This window comes from Haliotis rufescens, unplaced genomic scaffold (genome assembly GCF_023055435.1).
Source record: "Haliotis rufescens isolate VD_foot unplaced genomic scaffold, xgHalRufe1.0.p SCAF_27, whole genome shotgun sequence".
NCBI lineage: Eukaryota > Metazoa > Mollusca > Gastropoda > Lepetellida > Haliotidae > Haliotis > Haliotis rufescens.
The window spans coordinates 4,238,756-4,256,612 of record NW_025963968.1 but is presented as its reverse complement, the minus strand read 5'-3'; positions in this window follow the sequence as shown (position 1 = coordinate 4,256,612).

Genomic DNA, 17,857 nt, shown 5'->3' with positions numbered 1-17,857 from the left:
ATATCACAGCAACAAAAAGAACACAAGATATGCCACGTTTGACAGCCATCGAGAGAGAGAGAGCCGTTGGAATGGTCCAACAAGGAGCGTCACACGTCGACGTCGCCAGAAGGTTGGGCTGCGCACGCATCACTATCACCAGGTTGATGCAGCGGTTACGTCAGACAGGTCAGACGTCAGACAGGCCCAGGAGTGAGACCACGAGTAACCACGCCCCGTGAAGATCGTTACATCCGGGTATTACACCTGAGGAACCGCACCGTAACAGCGACGTCCACGGCGGCTGCAGCACTGGGACACAGGATCAGTCGACAGACCGTCTACAGGAGACTACGGCAGTATAGTATCCGGCCACGTCATCCCTACCGCGGACCGCTCCTGACGCCTCGACACCGGAACAACAGACTGATCTGGGCCAGGCGAGTTCGACGTTGGCAACGGCGGGACTGGGCACGTGTTATGTTCTCTGATGAGAGCAGATTCCTCATCTTCAGAAACGATGGACGGCAGCTTGTATACCGACGATTTGGTGAACGTTTGGCGCCTAACTGTATCCAACAGGTCCGGCCGTTTGGAGGTGGAGGGTTAATGGTTTGGGTTGGCATATGTGGTGACGTCAAAACGATGCTTGTCGTAATTCGTGGAAACCTGAATGCACAGCGTTATCTTGATGACATCCTACGGCCTGTTGTGGTGCCCTTTATTCAGCAACAGCCTCGTGGACTCCTTTTCCAACATGACAATGCAAGGCCACACACAGCAAGATTGACACAGAACTTCCTTGCCAACGCCAACGTACAGGTTTTGCCATGGCCCGCATGTTCACCGGACATGAATCCCATCGAGCACTTATGGGACCACCTCGATCGGCAAATCCGACGTCGCCGTGTGCCTCCAGTCAACGTCCAGGACTTGGAACGATGTCTCCTCGAGGAATGGCAACGCATCACTCCCAACGTCATCAGACGTTTGACGTCATCAGTAGGCGTGTTCTGGCATGTATTGATGCTCACGGTGGACATACCCGCTACTGACTTGACTTTGAGACGTGTGGTGTGACATTTCCCGTTGTTTCTGTGATCAGTGCTCTAACGAAATGTTCATTTTTCGACCCCACCCATCTTTAAAGGCTTGTCATATTGGTTGTACAGATTGTATTGAAATGAAATTTTTGTACAGATGTTGTGAAAGGATTTCTCAAAAGCATAACACCAATCCTAAACTTCTGCATTGTTTAGTTTTTCTTTTATGTCGTTGCAAACAGGTGGTATCGTTTCTTTTGGACACTAGTTTATATTTTGTTGTTGTCATCTAACGCCGCACTGAGCAATTTTTCAGCTATATGACGGCGGTCTGTAAATAATCGAGTGACATCAGTGACATCTACGAAATGGGTATACCATGACATACATCAACCAAGTCAGAGAGCCTAACCACCCGATCCAGTTAGTCGCCTCTTACGACAAGCATAGTCAGTCGCCTGTTACGGCAAGCATAGTCAGTCGCCTGTTACGGCAAGCATAGTCAGTCGCCTGTTACGGCAAGCACAGTCAGTCGCCTGTTACAGCAAGCATAGTCAGTCGCCTGTTACGGCAAGCATAGTCAGTCGCCTGTTACGGCAAGCATAGTCAGTCGCCTGTTACGGCAAGCATAGTCAGTCGCATGTTACGGCAAGCATAGTCAGTCGCCTGTTACGGCAAGCATAGTCAGTCGCCTGTCACGGCAAGCATAGTCAGTCGCATGTTACGGCAAGCATAGTCAGTCGCCTGTTACGGCAAGCATAGTCAGTCGCCTGTTACGGCAAGCATAGTCAGTCGCCTGTTACGGCAAGCATGGGTTGCTGAAGACCTATTCTCACCCGGATCTTAACGGGTGCGGCAGTATATAATGCAGATTGTGATTAGACATGGTCTGATGTCGTGTACAGTGTAGGCCCCACAGCCGAGGGACTCACTGATTCTAATAACGTGAGTGAGTGAGTTTGGTTTTACGCCGCTTTTAGCAATATTCCAGCGATATCACGGCTTCATGGGCTTCACACATTGTACCCATGTCGGGATTCGAACCCGGGTCTTCGGCGTATTCTAATAACGAGTTGAGTGAGTTGAATCATGAGTATGTCCTGTAATATATTCAATTTGTATTCACTAACATGTGTTCTATAACAGTGAGTGAGTGAGTTGAGTTTAACGTCGTTTTGAACAGTATTCAAGTCATATCACGGCGTGTCTGCTTAATGTGGGAGGAAAGCCCGAAGTGATGCAGGCGTTCGAGGAATCACTTAACAAAATATATAGGGCTGTTGGAGTGTGAACGCACATACAATGAATTCTTGCCCATTACATATGCTGTTGCAGTTTGGTTGTTGGTTGGTTGGTTTGTTGTTTTACGCCGCACTCAGCAAAAGTCGAGCTAAATGACGGCGGTCTGTAGATTATCGAGTCTGGACCAGACCCAGACAATCCAGTGATTGATATCATGAGCATCGATTCACGCAATCGGGATCGGTGACATGCTTCAACAAAGTCAGCGAGCCTGACCACCCGATCCCGTTAGTCGCCTCTTACGACAAACGTAGTCGCCTTTTACGGTAAGAATGGGTTGCAGCGGCGAAGATAATACATAGGCCACAAAAAGCAACTATTCTTCGAGAGCATCTTAGTTGTTTTTTGGGGCGGTTGGGTAGCCTAGTGGTTAAAGCGTTCGCACGTCAAGCCAATAACCCGGGTTCGATTCCGGACATGGGTACAATGTTTGAAGCCCATTTCTGGTGTCCCCCGCCGTGATATTGCTGGAATATTGCTAAAAGCGGCGTAAAACTATACTCACTCACTCACTCACTCACTTGTTGTTTTTTTTCTACAGTTTTTAACGTATACTCACATCTTAGACTCTGAAGAAGGCAAAAGCTAAAACCTACATTCAGTAACATCAAATACACATGGCCTTCCGTTCACCATACATGCAAACTGCCGGGCAAAAGAAAGTATTCTTTATAATTGGATTTTACCAAATAATGACAAACCTTATCAAGTGTTACTAGGCTGAAAACCGTTGCCGAAACGCTGCCAACTTAAGGCCCAAATACCCGTATCAAATACATCACCATCGAATAACCATTTCTTGTTTGTTTCATTTTAGCCACCATCCGACATGGGTGTATACTTTCTTTAGCCCGGCTGTATATATCCAACTTTAGACAAATAAATATCGAAATTGTTAAAGAAGAAATAATCAATCGTTTCGGATGCAGAGTTGCGTCCCGTGGCCGTGACAGGAGTCAATGATCGTGGTTTTAAATCCCAGGATCGTGACAACTATCATGCTTGGTTTGTCAGTACCACTTCAGTGCTCGTGGGTTTCACGTCTCCGACTTCCACTCCGACTCCGACTTCCACTCCATCAAGCTGATACGCCGTGATATAGCTGTGCTACTCCAAGCGGAGTGAACCCATCTCACTCACTCACTCACTCACTCACTCATAATCAGGTTCGAGGCAAGCAGCAGTATAGGCGATACAGGTTTGCGATATCAGTTTAAATTTTATACCAAGTTGCCTCTAACGTCCTTCAAATATAAAAAAGAAAAATGCTTGCATCGCTGTTCCTTAACAAACACTGCCATAACAATTAGGTGTATACGTGCAGGCAGGCGTATTTCAAGACCCCAAGCTGTGCAGTTGTTGGAGAGGATTTGTTCAACCTAGCCTTTGATAATTATTATATAAATAACACAAAAGTTGTTAAAATGATACTGTTTTAACCTTTTTGTGAGAGTATAAACTTAAAATTTTCCTTTAGATGTTTTTCAAGCAGAGCGTCCTCAATGTAAATACTGTGTCTCAAAGCACAGAAAAGCTCTAATTCTCAGGAATTGTTGTTACGACAGCACGATCAGAGCCAGGATCTTCCATGTCGCTGCCCTTATTACAATCCCGTCGTTCCACGCGAGAAAATACGAGATCTCAAATGGACGTAACCAAATAAAAAATAGATAAAAATAAATCATTTGCCAATTTATTTTTAAGGGAGAAAAGATGTGTGGAACAAATACGGTCGGGTTGTAGCATGTGTCAGAAAAACATGTTTACCTTCAGTCAGATGTACAAGATAAAGGAAATCCTGAAATATTCTTGTGCAGTCGGTACAGACGATAACGAGAAAAGACGAGAACCACACGATACAGGCAAACACGAGCGTTTGGTCTGCCAATCATGTGCTTGGTGTCGTGCCCTACGAAAACACCCTGTGGAAATACCTTCATCAGATGATAAATACGTTGTGCTTGACTTCTATTTATATGTATTTAATACTATTTTTTTGTGTGATCGGGAGGATATTGCTTGAGTTTACATAGACATCGTACGTACCTGTCAACGTTGTCATTTTGTCCCGTCAACGAGGAGTAACGTACATACCAGATTTGGGTAGCCAATAGGCTCTACGGTCAGGGCCGTTTCCGGTCACAGTTGGTGACCTAGGCCCGCTCCATTAAGCGATCTTAGTGAGTCAGTGAGTGAGTATAGATTTACGCTGCTTCTACTTATATTCCAGCAATATAACGTCAGGGGGACACCAGAAATGGACTTCACACATTGTACCAATGTGGGGAATCGAACCCGGGACTTCAGCTTGACGAGCGAACGCCTTAACCACTAGGCTACCCCACCGCCTCGATCTTAGTGCTACATTTGACAACTATGTTAAAGTATGGGAGTTACGATCGTCTTAGCTCTAAGGTCGCTTTGCGGAACGGGTCCCATAGTCAAACTGGAACATTTAATCTTCGTGATCTGGGTTATAATTAACTGCCACATACAAACAATGCAAAAATAAACTATCTGACAGAGTGAATAAAACATTGCCAACTGGGTGAGATGGAATATAGTCAGGCCCTAGACGTTTACCGTTTGGTTACACTAACAAAAGCTTGCCGTAAACGGCGACTATGCTTGTCGTAAAAGGCGACTGACGGGATCGGGTGTTCAGGCTCGCTGACTTGGTTGAAGCATGTCATCGTATCCCAATTGCGTGGGTCGATGCTCATGATGTCAATCACTGGATTGTCAAGTCCAGACTCGATTATTTACAGACCGCCGTCATATAGCTGGAATATTGCTGAGTGCGGCGTTAAACAACAAACAAACAAATACAAAAGCGCATATGGTGCTGACAGACCAGGAGACTTAAATTAATTGATGCTAAGGTGGGATTTGAACCGTTGGTCACACGACCGGATAGTCTCACGACTAAGGGTCGTAAATCTGCGTCATGAACCCCGAGACTTGCAATATGTAATTCAACACGTGTTGCGCCAGGACCTCTCGTAACCGGAAATGTATGTATGAGTTTAATATATGCCGGTTTAGAGAGGTTCTAGGTCTGGTCCAGCTGTTAAGTTGTTGCTGAAATAATACTGTCTTAGGAAAATGGATATTTCACAACATCAACTGACGGTTCAAGTCTTTGAAAGGCTTTTAGAAGTGATCATATCCATAGAGAATTTATGGATGTGTTCCTCATCATAAAGAAGTTGACATACATAAATTCTCTTTAACTTACAGTTCATTTACATCAAGATCTGCTCTGCTAACTTCAACACGACACTTGACTGTAGTCTAGCGAGTTTGGAATTTTAGATGACAGTTGAAGAACGAACTCACTGTGGTCTACATCTCGCTACTGACACTACCTCCTTGGGTTTAAATCACGCAACTGATACTGCCTCCTTGTGTCGTGTCACGGACACTACCCCGTGGTACAAATCTAGGGTAAACATCTCGCTTCTGACACTACTTCCGGAAGTCCATACACACTCCGGCGCAGTGGTGACCTAGCATGACACTGGGTGAGAGTGAGATCCATGATAGCTCCAGCTGACACTACTTCCGGTACAAGTTCCTCTTTACTTAATCATGTCTGGCTGAGTTAGTGAGTGAATATTGTAGAATCTCTGTCCAACTGCCGCCAGTGTACAATATGCGAGCGTATCATCTTGGGAGGTTCATGGACTTCAACAATGGAAACAAGGACATGTGCCAAGAAGGAAGGTGTTCCCTTCTCCCGTGTATGTGAGCCAGGCCTCAGGAAGTAAAGGACACTGCATTGAGCTCTACATGTGGAGCGTTATTGCGTTGTCTCAACTTCTACATATGTTACCAATCTTGTTAATATTCCCAACGACCACCACGAACGACGACAATGACGGAACTGTCAACTTGAAAGAGTATCCTTAAACGTTATACTTGATGTTGTCACCAACCACTTCACTTTTCTTTAATTTCTTCAGCGGGTTCTACTGGTAGGGCAGGACATGCTATTCCCTTTTGCTAGACTAACATCTTGTCTCTGAAATGAAGATATATTCAGAAAAAACAGTTGTTAAATTATCTTAATAAAATATAAAAAAGGAGCCTAGAGATTCTCCATTTTCAGATACTGCAGTAATCTAGACTTGCGCACTGTTATAGACGTTCATGGGCTGTATTGGAGATATTTTTTCAGGGTCTGTATTTCAGACTACCTTTTCGCGAACACCTGGTGTTACTGAGTTTCAGGGGGCGGTGGGGTAGCCTAATGGTTAAAGCGTTCGCTCGTCGCGCCGAAGACTCGGGTTCGATTCTCGACATGGGTACAATGTATGAAGCCCATTTCTGGTGTCCCCCGCCGTGATATCGCTGGAATATTGCTAAAAGCGGCGTAAAACCATACTCACTCACTCACTGAGTTTAAGTGATCCATTCACATAATTTTCATTTGTTTTTACGCCCAATGGAATTTGTTTTAGTGTATAATCAAGACGAGGTACGCGTTTAATATTTTTGCACTGTTGACATCTTGACGAAATTACAACAACACCACGAATCAATGAGCGACATTAAACCGTATCTCAGGAATATCAGTTCCATTACGTGTCATCTGTTGGTTGTCAAATGTAGATCTGCCCAACTGCCGTCAGATTGGTTATCATGGTCTGCAAAAGTTTGAATCCAACGTATGTGTTGCTTGACAACAGACATTATTTGATGGCAATATCGGTAAACTGGTTCCACTGATGTTACGAGTTTCAAGCTTAGCGCTTTTAGCTTAGGTAGACAGGAACCCAGTCAATACAACGGGTGGAATTTGTTATGGCTTTGCTTACGACAGTCGCACCGCTAAGATAGCTTTGTATAGCCGGGTTCCGTCGCTATGACCACCCTTTCACTAACCTTTTTACATAGGGAATCAAGGAAACTAGACTTAGTTTAGTTTCATATGGACTTGCCTAGCCTTTTTTAATTTAAAAAATATTCCGACTGATTTTACTGTGGTCTTAACTCCAGCTGCCTCTTAGTCTGGCATACAGACCCTGAAACAAATATATCCAATACAGCCCATGCAAGTCTATAATATTTGGCAAGTCTAGATTACTGCAGTAGAAGTAAGTCTCTGGGCTCCTTTTTTATCATAGTTTATAACTCTTATTTGACAACTGTTATTTTCTGTAAAATATGTTCATTTCAGAGACTAGATGTTAGTCTAGCTGCCTGTGTGTATGTGGTCTTTGTAGTGCCTATTGTTGAAGTGACTCATAGGCTTGTGGTAAGGAGGTATGGCTGTGTGGCCCTATGCTCTCACGTTATGGCACCGTGACCACACAACCACAGGACGCCCGGGTCACAAGTCAAACTGCATTTGGCCTGAAACTATATGTAGGAAACAGGCCCAGCCTGAGGCGTAGTTGTGATCACAACGACGACATACTTTCTTACACACGCTTGCATGTGCAGACATGCGCAGCTCAGCACAGACAGCACGTGTATTTCTACTTTTTGTTACATATTAACTGATAAATGTTGCTTTTTGTATGTGACTGAATGCATTCTTCATTTGAGAAGGAAATATAAAACAGTTCATCTTGCCTCTTCATAGAGCTTAGCTTCAATGTTAGTGCGCCTATAGACATTCCCAAGAAACAATTAGACATCTGAATAAAACTGAAAAGGAAATCAGAGAGACAATACTAGTATCTGAATAATGTCTTAATTATAAGTAAACTACGGTTATAACGAACTCAAAGGGACTACTAATTTTAGTTCGTTATAACCGTAGATCGTTATAAGTACATATACAGCATGACTACAGCAAGTAGTCGGGACCAAAAAGTAAGTTCGTTATATCCGTCAGTTCGTTATAAGCGTGTTCGCTATAAACGTAGTTTACTGTATTTGAATAATGTCTTGAAACTGAGGGAAAGTACGATTGGAATAACAGCTGATCGCATAATGTTAGTTCTGTACATGGGAAATGCGTTTGTCTGATTTGACCTTTCAAAGACGGGGTAGAAGATGGCAGAAAGTTTGGAAGGAATAACCGTAATGACTAAACTATCAGATGACACATAAACTGCCTATGAGCCATAAGTGTGCCTTCTATAAGGCGATACCAGCCGGGGTTCACGAATAACTAGGGGCTATCTCTACCATATGATACTCATGGGACCCTGATAAACATTTCCATGGCGCCATATGTAATATGGACCACAATGTTTTTACGCTGAGAGATGTCAAATGTCGTACGACAACTATTTATTATAAATATGGCAACTTTCAGATTAAGAGGAAGGTCAGAGGTCGGAGTTCATGGTGGTCGGAGGTCAAACTGAATTGTTTGAAACTCTGCCCTGTTTTCTTTGTGGCCCCACCCCCCATCTGGGAGACATAATATTCAGAATAATACCTCACAAACATGGTGGTGCTGGATGAAAGTAGGGGTACTCACCTCTCAGATGAGGTTATCATCCACAAGCTGTCCTTTGAGTAATAGCCGTTTTACAGTAATTTAGAAATTATTGAAGTCTGGTGGGATATTTAAAGGAATAGAGACGGCTGTGAAAGATATGAAAGGAATCACGCTGGCTGATCACGAACCAAATTTAAAATTTATTTTGTGTTTTACCCTTTTGCCCCCCCCCAAACACACACACACACACACACACACACACACACACACACACACACACACACAGACACAGACACACATACATACACTTTAAGGCTTACTCTAAATAAATATTATCTACGAATATATCTATGTTAATGCAATGTTTGGTATAATATAGCAAAGCGGTTCTGTTAGTAGGTAAGAGTTATGCTTTTATGTCGCTTTTAACATGTTTCAGGTCTACCGACTGTAGTTTTTCCTCGTTTACGCTATAAGTCAAATACGCCTCCATGCTAAAGACCAAACACATGTTTAATGTGTATAATGTGAATAATGTTGCGTACTAAAAAGAAATTCACGAAATATACTGAGTATAAAAGGATTTCTCTGTCAAATTCTCTTTCTCGAAATATGCAGCCTGATGTCGTCAAAATAGACTATGTCCGTCAGTGACAACACATACGCCATTCCACCACACGGATACGTCTTGTAGACTTGCACAAGTCTCTAAGGCAATAGTTATTAATATATATCATAATTTAAACAAGTTGTCCCTATAAGAGACTAGAGTCCACATATCTAGACTTGCTTATCAGGAGGATAGAATTACTACCCAGTACACATCCATGGACTTTTCTTTGAGTACAGCCTTGGAGCAAGGCTACGACCTGTCGGTGTGGTTTTCAAATCAGAGACATGACGCGTTTAAGAAAATCAACCGTTCTTCGTAAATCAGACAAGAATAATCATCTGCAGATATATTTACAGACATTGATTAAACTATTTTCAGTGCCTAACTTGATCAAATTCTAAGTATATCAACTGTAAGTTAATTATAGAGACTTATCAAAATTATTGTTTCCGATCATGTTGTTTATTACATAGGTATATGTTAGTAACTTGGAGTCTCAATGCTTTTTACGCCGCCAATATGCCACCCCCAACGCGGGGAGACCAACTACTTGACAATTTGTACCAAGTTTCTTCAGTGTACGAGCCCACGTTTCAACCACTGGGCAACCACCCCTAATTAACACCACAACCAAGACATAAGTAAAACAGCACTGCACTTCAAACTGTTAACCGCATTTTCCAGGTAGGAAACTTCAAAGAGGTATCTGTACTTGTGACAGGACACACGTACACTTAAGACCACTGTAGGTTTAAGGGTACAACACACGTCTAGGGACAGGCCTGGAAAAGTTGAACAAACAGCCTTGACTTTACCAACTCGACAAACATTCCTGCCACTAACTATCTTCCACGTCGTCTCTCCTCTTTTATAAAGCCGGGGTTTTAACTTGTTCAGAATTTTAATTAGTTTACTGAAGTCGTATACGTGCCTCAAGATGCTGCCTTCAAGTTAAGTAGTGGTTGCTAGGCAACCCTTTACCAAGCTGGCCTTTAGCCCGAGGTCAGAGGTTATCCAGGTAGGTTTTGGTCACGTGTTCTAATTTCAGCTCCTACTGTGTGTAAGGAGATTTACTGGGTGTAAGTACTGGAATTCCCCGCAGGATGTGGAAACGAGGATCTCACGTTACTCACGCGCGTAAAGATGTGTGGAAAATGAAGTGAATGGCGCGTACACTAAACTCATTAGATAGTAACTTTACATCTTCATTTAACCCTACAGATCGCCTACCTTCTGAAGACCCTATAAACACGTGTAGCGGAATCATCACAACGACTTCACCTGGTTCTATGCTACATTATTATACAAAATATTTGATAAAATAAACACGGTTCAAAAACCCTTTAAAAAAGAAATATTTTTTTACGCATAGTATGACATCTGCTATAAATCCAAAAACGTTCTTATTAAAACTAAAAGAATGCTGATTGCATATCATTTATCAGGCGAAAACTTTCATAACATTTATTAAAATGTTTCCATTAGTTTGAATATTTTCAGCCAAACACGGCCACCCATCCACCTACTTGCCGCAACCAACGTGGTTTAAACTTCGCCTGATTTTTGGCCTGTGAGATTGAATAGGGGACCACGTCTTTACTCTAATTACGTGGAAACAATGTCTCAGTTTCACGTAAGCCATTATTACAAGGTCTAGGTCATGGCACAGGGTCCCCCTTTAGGGATTGTGACAATTGATGGCCTGTTACCTCCAGTTGGTTGACGGTCCTGGTTCGAATCCCACCTGGTCACGCAGTGCAAGACCCTTTCAACAATGTTCAAAGTCAATATTTTCCAATATAGCGTCATGGTGCATATTTGATTACTAAATCAATTAAAACAAACTATCATATAACGCCTATATTTCATATTTCATTTGTAATTTTTTTGTGATGACTATTATTTAAGGCATTGCCTCTTAATCACTTATTTGTGAAATAAAATCTAACGACAAAAAATCGCTCCAGAATTGGTGTTAATGAGTAACAAAACTTCGCGAGTGTCCAAAACTTCGCCATGTCTTCAAATATAAGCCCCAGTGCGCACGCACTGGCTTAGACGATACTTGTGCATGTAAGTTAGACCAACATTTTGTCTCAGAAATGAAAATATTTTAAGATTTGTTTTGTCTTTTTATTTATAATGGAAAATAGCCCAGATAACTGCTTCATTTTCAGAACAGAAGAAACTGAAAAAATCTAGACTTACCAAAGTATTGTAGACTTGCTCGGGATTGTTTATTTCATTTTGTTTCAGGGTATGTTTAGGTGAATGTGTGTAAAGTGATTGACTTGGCCGTAGCTCAGCATTGTACGGCATTTCAGTTATGCGCGGTGTCATGATGATGTGCGCGTGGTCGGAGGAAATCCCAGAGATAACCCACGACAACGGGCGTTGTGCTGACCAATGATTGTGACGAGGTATATTGGGGAATAAACACAACGGGTGCCGGGACAGCTGACGGCGTATATATAAGACCTGTGAAGATCCGGGACAGAATAGGTCTTCAGCAACCCATGCTTGCCGTAAAAGGCGACTATGCTTATCGTAAGAGGCGACTTCCTTGATCGGGTGGTCAGGGTCGCTGACTTGGTTGATGCATGTCATCGTATCCCAATTTCGTGGATCGATGCGCATAATGTCAATCACTGGATTGTCTGGTCCAGACTCGATTATTTACAGTTCGCCATCATAATGATAGCTTGAATATTGCTAAGGGCCGCGTTAAACAACAAATAAACAAACAAATCAAACAAAGCGTATATAAGTTGCAATTGCTGGTTTGGGAATAGACAATTCTTGGATTCGAACACATCCCAGCAGCGCATTAGACAACCATGCGAACCCTGCCTCATAACACAAGTAAGATCTGCCCATGGAGTGTGCAAAACAACTTGAAATCCGAAGTAACATGCATTTCAGCACGATCATGCATCATTTGGAGCGTCGATGGTGTTTACTTGGCGGCGTGGTAGATGCACATGCCACTACACATTGCTAGAAATCTTCTTGACATTCCTCCGCTGCCAATGTGTGCACCGCGTGGCAGCCTTGCGTGGCAGAATTCGTCGTGGAGATGACGGTGATCCAATGCTGCCGAGACAAGCAGAGCGCCGCCACATGCAACACCGTAGATGCTAGATGGGTCGGAGAGTTAAAGGCGTCATGGCGGTCTTTGTAAATACTCGAAATCATAATGTCATAGGCTGTGTACTATAGATGTGTATATTTTTAATTGTGTACATAGGAACGTCTGGTGGGAGCGTTAAAACTGCTGTATCTTCGGGGAAGCCAAGCAGAGAATGGTAAATTCTTGTAAACCCATGAGTCATGCTTACAGTGACTCTCCGTTTCTCAGAACCTCGTTATTCCGGAAACCTGCCATGTCAAACTGGGCACTCCTCTGTACCAAAGATTTTTCTAATCGTGTTATACGCATTATTACGGACGATTTCAAGGGGGAGGGTATCGTCCGGATTTCACGGGGGAACGATTTGGCCCGGATTTCACAGGAGAAAGGCATGATCCGGATTAGTAAGGTTTCGCTTTACCTTTTGAATGACCCTGTCAAAGAGTGTCCTGGATGGTCGTCCGGGTATGTGCAAATCGGTTTAAACCTTGAAACTAATCCCTACACAACGTATAAAAAGGTTTGTCTTAGCACTGTTTCCAATAAGACATCTTTACCGGAAGAGACGACATTCGGCTATCATGTTCGGTTGGCGGCGTGCATGTCACGGGGGCCTGTCACTGTTTATCGGTCGTCCATGGCGCCACGGCCCTCGTCATTTAGGCCAGCGTCTACGACATGCGCCATATAGGTCGACGTCTACGACCAGCGTCATTTAGGTCGACATCTACGACCTGCGTCATATAGGTCGACGTCTACGACCTACGTCATTTAGGTCCACGGTGTACGACCTACGCCATGTAGGTCGACGTCTAAGGCCTGCGCCATATAGGTCGACGTCTACGACCTGCGTCATATAGGTCGACGTCTACGACCTACGTCATTCAGGTCCACGGTGTACGACCTACGCCATATAGGTCGACGTCTACGACGTGCCCTTATATAACTGAAATTCGTTCCTGCGGGTTATTGTTGTTATACGAACATACAGCTTTTTCACGGCGGCATGTAAACAGTCTTCAACCAGTGATTGACATTATGAGCATCGTCCCATGCCGTCAGGGTACGATGACACGTAACCACTAGATCCAATTTAGTCGCCTCTAATACTACAGGTAGCAGAGTTTGTTGTTTAACGCCGCACTCAGCAATATTCTAGCTATATAAGGGCGGTCTTTAAATATCGAGTCTCGACCAGACAATCCAGTGATTGACATCATGAGCGTTGATCTACGCAATTGAGATGTGATGACATGCAGCCTAATCACCCGATCCCGTTAGTCGCCTCAAGCGGAGTCTTCTTTTACGGCAAGCATGGGTTCCTGAAGACCTATTCTAACCCGGATATACCCCAAGTCCCCATTGCTTCATATATCCCCTCCAGGGCGCTGTATACCAAAACAGAGTCCAAGTCAAGTCCAAGAACCAAGTCAGCGAGCCTGACCACCAGATCTCGTTAGTCGCCTCTTGTGACAAGTATAGTCGCCTTTCACGGCAAGTAATGGTTGCTGAAGACCTATTCTGTCCCGGATCTTCACAGGTCTTATATATACGTCGTCAACTGACCCGGCATTCGTTGTTTTTATTCCCCAATATACCTCATCGCGATCATTGGTCAGCACAACGCCCGTTCTCGTGGGTTGTCTATTGGATTTACGATAACTGTCAGACACATTCCAGTGATGTCACGGCGCCGTGTAAATCATGGAGCCTGAGACGTGTAAACTGGTGGTTGATAGCATGAGCATCGTTGTCGATTCATCTTGCTCACGCAATAAACAAACCCAATTTTTGTCGCCAACATCTTGTACACAAGGCAGCGAAATCTCCAGGGGAATATAATATACGGGGTTGGCCGGATACGACGTACAGGTAGAATATGACGTTTCCAATTTATCTTGATAAAAATGTGTTATCGCAAAATTGAACTGCGGAATGCCTCGTTTAAGCCATCACTACCCGTATCGGATATCAATTTCCCAAACCTTTAACCTATTTCCTTCTCGGCAAGGATACCCGTGTCACGACCCACAGAAACACTGCTTTTATTCAGTCGTGAACAGAATAAGCTTCGACATTGTAACAACATAGCCGTCCGCCATTACCTTGGTGGAGCGCTCATTAACTCGAGCGGGCCAGTTTCACAGGAACTTCAATGCGTGATAAAGGATGGACATTTATCCAGTGTTGATGTTTTTTGTGAAATGTAAACTGACTACGTCTTCCAGCTTTTGTGTGACCCGCTTTACGTACGTGACAACGCACACGATGTGAAATACAGCGGAAATATGTGTTTAAAACTTTCTAAATACAATAACAACCTGCTATCCGCGGTAGGGTAACAGGTGTGGGGGAAATGGCGTGTTTCGAAAAGGGGAAACTGGGTTAATCGCAGTGTTTCTATAACAAATAATACCAAATGTGATTCATTATGGTGCTCGATGTATACATCAGGCTAATGAATGATAAGCGTCCATTACGGCCAGACTGAAGACGTTACTTCTTAAATATGTTCAGACCTTGTTATTGCGTGAGTTTTAAGTGAGGTAAAGCTAGCCGACGTTACTACAGCTATATATATATATCCCGTCGTCCGCTATCAGTCGACCCGGTGGTTGGTAGAGCGTCGATCCACCCGGGGTATGATGGTATACCAGATGAGCCAGTGTCACTTGACAGTTATCTAACAGTGTTATCACATACCCAGGAAATAAACAGGGAACTTATTCTTCGACTGTTTTTCGGCACAAGCGAGTGATGACGTTTTAGGCCGCAGCAATTTTACATGTATCTCACAGTGCACGTTTATTGATCGAACATGGACCAGTTATACCAACGGTTGAGTTTAATAACAAATATTGTTGAACGTATTTTTATGTGGTAATAATACATGAAGATGTATTTTGACTAGCGTACTGACATCGCTAGTCCTGCGCCATGACTGTGGAATTTATATTTTTTAGGTAATTTCTTTTACTAAAAGCCTAGGCAAGTCTAGATCAAACTAACCAAGTCTAGTTTGCTTGATTCCACAGCAGAAAACAGCAGAAGAGTTGAGGTTCTTTCGAAGAATTTTTTTTTTTAAAGACATGTTTTCATTGACCAAGTGTTAGTCTATAACATTGCCAGGCAAACCGGTGGTCGATATCATGAGCAAGGCAATGCACCGTCAGGGACCGATGACGCGCGGTTAGACGGTAACACAATGTAACCCCCGATCTCAGTGTGGTCGACAGGTATTGGATGGGGTAGTAGGCATGCCCGGGGTAGTATACATGGCACAGAAGGCAATCAGTAGTAGGCATGGCGTGATAGACATGGTGTAGTAGGCATGGCCGGGGTAGTATACATGGGACAGAAGGCAATCAGTAGTAGGCATGGCGTGATAGACATGGTGTAGTAGGCATGGCGTGATAGACATGGTGTAGTAGGCATGGCCGGGGTAGTATAAATGGGACAGAAGGCAATCAGTAGTAGGCATGGCGTGATAGACATGGTGTAGTAGGCATGGCTGGGGTAGTAGACATGGGACAGTAGGCAATCGGTAGTAGGCATGGCGTGATAGACATGGTGTAGTAGGCATGGCCGGGGTAGTATACATGGGACAGAAGGCAATCAGTAGTAGGCATGGCGTGATAGACATGGTGTAGTAGGCATGGCGTGATAGACATGGTGTAGTAGGCATGGCCGGGGTAGTATAGGTGAGGTGAAATTGGGTTTTACGTCGCGTCCAAGATTATTGCACTTATATAGCGACGTGCATGCACGTGTATGTGTGTGTGTGGCTGCTTGTACTAGTCCGGACTGATGCCGATTTATAGTGCTAGCTCACTGAGATACCATGCCGCAGTTTAACATGAATACCCCACTCAGACACAGTATACTGACTCCGAGCCGACCAGTCCTTGTTTTAGCCCCTTAATGTCGAGCGCCAGACAGGGTAACAACAAGTACCATCTTTTAACGTCTTTTGGTATGACGCGGCCGGGGATCGAACCCCGGACCTTCCGCTCTCCGGGCGGACGCTCTACCACAAGACCACGGAGGCGGCCCGGGGTAGTATAAATGGGACAGAAGGCAATCAGTAGTAGGCATGGCGTGATAGACATGGTGTAGTAGGCATGGCTGGGGTAGTAGACATGGGACAGTAGGCAATCGGTAGTAGGCATGGCGGGATAGACATGGGGTAGTAGGCATGGCCGGGGTAGTATACATGGGACAGTAGGCAATCGGTAGTAGGCATGGCGTGATAGGCATGGTGAAGTAGGCATGGCCGGGGTAGTATACATGGGACAGTAGGCAATCGGTAATAGGCATGGCGTGATAGACATGGTGTAGTAGGCATGGCGTGATAGACATGGTGTAGTAGGCATGGCCGGGGTAGTATACATGGGACAGTAGGCAATCGGTAGTAGGTATGGCGTGATAGACATGGTGTAGTAGGCATGGTCGGGGTAGTATACATGGGACAGTAGGCAATCGGTAGTAGGCATGGCGTGATAGACATGGTGTAGTAGGCATGGCCGGGGTAGTATACATGGGACAGTAGGCAATCGGTAGTAGGCATGGCGTGATAGACATGGTGTAGTAGGCATGGCCGGGGTAGTATACATGAGACAGTACAAACAACAATATGTGAAGCCCAGTGTGCTGTCCCCCGTCGTGATATTGCTGGAATATTGCTAAAAGCGGCGTAAAATCACACTCACTACCTCAGTCACTGAAGTTGTTGTCTAGGGTACTGGGGACCTATTCCACTCCGGAACAACCCGGGGTTACGTGTGTAGACACATGGGCGATACCTGTGTTTGCGATCACACGTGGGTATACGAATTCTCAGATGTGCGTCTTGGGAATACAATCTGCATGTGGGCAAGGGTGAAGCATTTACCACGTACTAAAATAGTCAGCCTCTACGGGAATACAACAAAAACAACCAAACAAGTGTGGCGGGAAGCATATATAAACGATGAATATATAAACTGATCACGATCACGAGTGAGTGAGTGAGTGAGTGAATGTCAGAGTGAGTGAGTGTCAGACTGAGTGAATGAGGGTGGGTGAGAGTGAGTGAGTGAGCGAGTGAGGGTGAGAGTGAGTGAGTGAGTGAGTGAGTTGGCTAAACTTCGTAGTTCTGCTTTATTACGGGATGATGACAGTTTCGTTTTTCGGGGGGTGGGGGTGGTTGCCTAGTGGTTAAAGTGTTCGATTCCCCACATGGGTGCAATGTGTGAAGCCCATTTCTGGTGTCCCCTGCCGTGATATTGCTGGAATAAAAGCGGCGTAAAACCATACTCACTCACTCACTCATGTTCGAGGAAGGTCCAGTGTGGTGCAGGTCGTAGAGTTCTTGTAGGTTGATTCCGGTAGAGGTTTGGCAAGTCTTAGAG